The sequence below is a fragment of the Oncorhynchus gorbuscha genome, linkage group LG05, assembly GCF_021184085.1.
Source record: "Oncorhynchus gorbuscha isolate QuinsamMale2020 ecotype Even-year linkage group LG05, OgorEven_v1.0, whole genome shotgun sequence".
Classification (NCBI taxonomy): Eukaryota; Metazoa; Chordata; class Actinopteri; order Salmoniformes; family Salmonidae; genus Oncorhynchus; species Oncorhynchus gorbuscha.
In genome coordinates, this window is record NC_060177.1 from 44,773,123 (window position 1) to 44,776,483 (window position 3,361).

The 3,361-nt window shown below is 49.8% G+C and overlaps 7 non-coding genes across 7 annotated transcripts in view; all 7 read left to right on the forward strand.

Moving 5' to 3' along the window:
• LOC124036832 overlaps positions 1–142 on the forward strand; it is a 191-nt gene extending 49 nt beyond the window's left edge. Inside the window, exon 1 of the small nuclear RNA XR_006839080.1 lies at positions 1–142. This exon is cut by the window's left edge and continues 49 nt beyond it. This is a non-coding gene — a small nuclear RNA (U2 spliceosomal RNA).
• Positions 143–553: 411 nt separating this feature from the next.
• LOC124036761 lies at positions 554–670 on the forward strand. The gene has a single exon (XR_006839014.1). It is a non-coding gene; the product is annotated as a U5 spliceosomal RNA (small nuclear RNA).
• Positions 671–900: 230 nt separating this feature from the next.
• On the forward strand, positions 901–1,091 carry LOC124036833. The gene has a single exon (XR_006839081.1). It is a non-coding gene; the product is annotated as a U2 spliceosomal RNA (small nuclear RNA).
• A 417-nt stretch (positions 1,092–1,508) lies between these two features.
• Positions 1,509–1,625, forward strand: LOC124036762. Its single transcript, XR_006839015.1, has one exon. It is a non-coding gene; the product is annotated as a U5 spliceosomal RNA (small nuclear RNA).
• A 234-nt stretch (positions 1,626–1,859) lies between these two features.
• Positions 1,860–2,049, forward strand: LOC124036697. Its single transcript, XR_006838953.1, has one exon. It is a non-coding gene; the product is annotated as a U2 spliceosomal RNA (small nuclear RNA).
• A 419-nt stretch (positions 2,050–2,468) lies between these two features.
• LOC124036763 lies at positions 2,469–2,585 on the forward strand. The gene has a single exon (XR_006839016.1). It is a non-coding gene; the product is annotated as a U5 spliceosomal RNA (small nuclear RNA).
• A 226-nt stretch (positions 2,586–2,811) lies between these two features.
• LOC124036835 lies at positions 2,812–3,002 on the forward strand. The gene has a single exon (XR_006839082.1). It is a non-coding gene; the product is annotated as a U2 spliceosomal RNA (small nuclear RNA).
• The last annotated feature ends 359 nt before the right edge of the window (positions 3,003–3,361 follow it).

The following is a 3,361-nucleotide window of genomic DNA, read 5'->3' on the forward strand; positions in this document are numbered from 1 at the left end:
CAGTTTAATATCTGATACGTCCCCCATCGGGGGACTACATATTAAATGGATTTTTCGAACAGGGAGTCGGAAATGGGGCTTGCTCCGTCCGCTCCACGCATCGACCCGGTATTGCAGTACCTCCGGGAACGGTGCAACACTTTTCTCCCGTTGTCAAGGAAAAATGCTCATTCGCAAAGCTATGTAAACAGCTAGCTAGCTAGCAGAAGAAGGAAAGAAACATTCAAACTGAAGAAAGGCGAAGCGCTCTTCAATGTGGTCCCCCGTTTCCCGCCATTTTTGTTTAAAAAAAAAAAAAAAAAAAAAAAAATTGGGCCAGGATTGTGTGTGTGTGTGTGTGTGTGTGTGTGTGTGTGTGTGTGTGTGTGTGTGTCCTCTCTCTCTCTGTCTGTGCTTGTCTGTGCCTCTGTGTGTGCGCCTCTGTGTCTCTGTGTCGTTCTTTTTATCCACAGCCCTCGGAAACTTGGAAGAGTGGGTTCCGGGAGCACCCGCGGGAACCCGGCCTAGAGTGCTGCACAGAGTGTGTCTCGGGCCCCCGCCTCTGACTTCCACACGACTCTGGTTTCTCTTCATTACGCACAAGCCTTTCGCCTTTTACTAAAGACTTCCGTGGAGAGGAACACTTACGAGTTCAACGTATTTTTGGAGGTGCTTTGCTTCTTGCAGAGCCCGCTATCTTGTTTCAAGAGAAATTGACCGACCGACAGACAGAGGTGGGCCAGGATAGTGACTTAAAGACACATTAGCGACTTTTTCCAAAAAACACCTGAGTGAGTGAGTGAGTGACTGAGGGAGGGAGGGAGGGAGGGAGGGAGGGAGGGAGGAACCGCCGGCTTTTGCCAACCCGCTGAGGTCTGTTGAGACCCCGGGGCCCGGCGGTTGCAGGGTTCTTTGTGGGTTATCGCTTCTCGGCCTTTTGGCTCAGATCAAGTGTAGTATCTGTTCTTATCAGTTTAATATCTGATACGTCCCCCATCGGGGGACTACATATTAAATGGATTTTTCGAACAGGGAGTCGGAAATGGGGCTTGCTCCGTCCGCTCCACGCATCGACCCGGTATTGCAGTACCTCCGGGAACGGTGCAACACTTTTCTCCCGTTGTCAAGGAAAAATGCTCATTCGCAAAGCTATGTAAACAGCTAGCTAGCTAGCAGAAGAAGGAAAGAAACATTCAAACTGAAGAAAGGCGAAGCGCTCTTCAATGTGGTCCCCAGTTTCCCGCCATTTTTGTTTAAAAAAAAAAAAAAAAAAAAAAAAAAAAAAAAATTGGGCCAGGATTGTGTGTGTGTGTGTGTGTGTGTGTGTGTGTGTGTGTGTGTGTGTGTGTTCTCTCTCCGTCTCTCTGTCTCTGTCTGTGCCTCTGTGTGTGCGCCTCTGTGTCTCTGTGTCGTTCTTTTTATCCACAGCCCTCGGAAACTTGGAAGAGTGGGTTCCGGGAGCACCCGCGGGAACCCGGCCTAGAGTGCTGCACAGAGTGTGTCTCGGGCCCCCGCCTCTGACTTCCACACGACTCTGGTTTCTCTTCATTACGCACAAGCCTTTCGCCTTTTACTAAAGACTTCCGTGGAGAGGAACACTTACGAGTTCAACGTATTTTTGGAGGTGCTTTGCTTCTTGCAGAGCCCGCTATCTTGTTTCAAGAGAAATTGACCGACCGACAGACAGAGGTGGGCCAGGATAGTGACTTAAAGACACATTAGCGACTTTTTCCAAAAAACACCTGAGTGAGTGAGTGAGTGACTGAGGGAGGGAGGGAGGGAGGGAGGGAGGGAGGGAGGAACCGCCGGCTTTTGCCAACCCGCTGAGGTCTGTTGAGACCCCCGGGGGCCCGGCGGTTGCAGGGTTCCATTTGTGGGTTATCGCTTCTCGGCCTTTTGGCTCAGATCAAGTGTAGTATCTGTTCTTATCAGTTTAATATCTGATACGTCCCCATCGGGGGACTACATATTAAATGGATTTTTCGAACAGGGAGTCGGAAATGGGGCTTGCTCCGTCCGCTCCACGCATCGACCCGGTATTGCAGTACCTCCGGGAACGGTGCAACACTTTTCTCCCGTTGTCAAGGAAAAATGCTCATTCGCAAAGCTATGTAAACAGCTAGCTCTAGCAGAAGAAGGAAAGAAACATTCAAACTGAAGAAAGGCGAAGCGCTCTTCAATGTGGTCCCCCGTTTCCCGCCATTTTTGTTTAAAAAAAAAAAAAAAAAAAAAAAAAAAAAAAAAAAAATTGGGCCAGGATTGTGTGTGTGTGTGTGTGTGTGTGTGTGTGTGTGTGTGTGTGTGTGTTCTCTCTCTGTCTCTCTCTGTCTCTGTCTGTGCCTCTGTGTGTGCGCCTCTGTGTCTCTGTGTCGTTCTTTTTATCCACAGCCCTCGGAAACTTGGAAGAGTGGGTTCCGGGAGCACCCGCGGGAACCCGGCCTAGAGTGCTGCACAGAGTGTGTCTCGGGCCCCCGCCTCTGACTTCCACACGACTCTGGTTTCTCTTCATTACGCACAAGCCTTTCGCCTTTTACTAAAGACTTCCGTGGAGAGGAACACTTACGAGTTCAACGTATTTTTGGAGGTGCTTTGCTTCTTGCAGAGCCCGCTATCTTGTTTCAAGAGAAATTGACCGACCGACAGACAGAGGTGGGCCAGGATAGTGACTTAAAGACACATTAGCGACTTTTTCCAAAAAACACCTGAGTGAGTGAGTGAGTGACTGAGGGAGGGAGGGAGGGAGGGAGGGAGGAACCGCCGGCTTTTGCCAACCCGCTGAGGTCTGTTGAGACCCCCGGGGGCCCGGCGGTTGCAGGGTTCCATTTGTGGGTTATCGCTTCTCGGCCTTTTGGCTCAGATCAAGTGTAGTATCTGTTCTTATCAGTTTAATATCTGATACGTCCCCCATCGGGGGACTACATATTAAATGGATTTTTCGAACAGGGAGTCGGAAATGGGGCTTGCTCCGTCCGCTCCACGCATCGACCCGGTATTGCAGTACCTCCGGGAACGGTGCAACACTTTTCTCCCGTTGTCAAGGAAAATGCTCATTCGCAAAGCTATGTAAACAGCTAGCTAGCTAGCTAGCAGAAGAAGGAAAGAAACATTCAAACTGAAGAAAGGCGAAGCGCTCTTCAATGTGGTCCCCCGTTTCCCGCCATTTTTGTTTAAAAAAAAAAAAAAAAAAAAAAAAAAAAAAAATTGGGCCAGGATTGTGTGTGTGTGTGTGTGTGTGTGTGTGTGTGTGTGTGTGTGTGTGTGTGTCCGTCTCTCTGTCTCTGTCTGTGCCTCTGTGTGTGCGCCTCTGTGTCTCTGTGTCGTTCTTTTTATCCACAGCCCTCGGAAACTTGGAAGAGTGGGTTCCGGGAGCACCCGCGGGAAC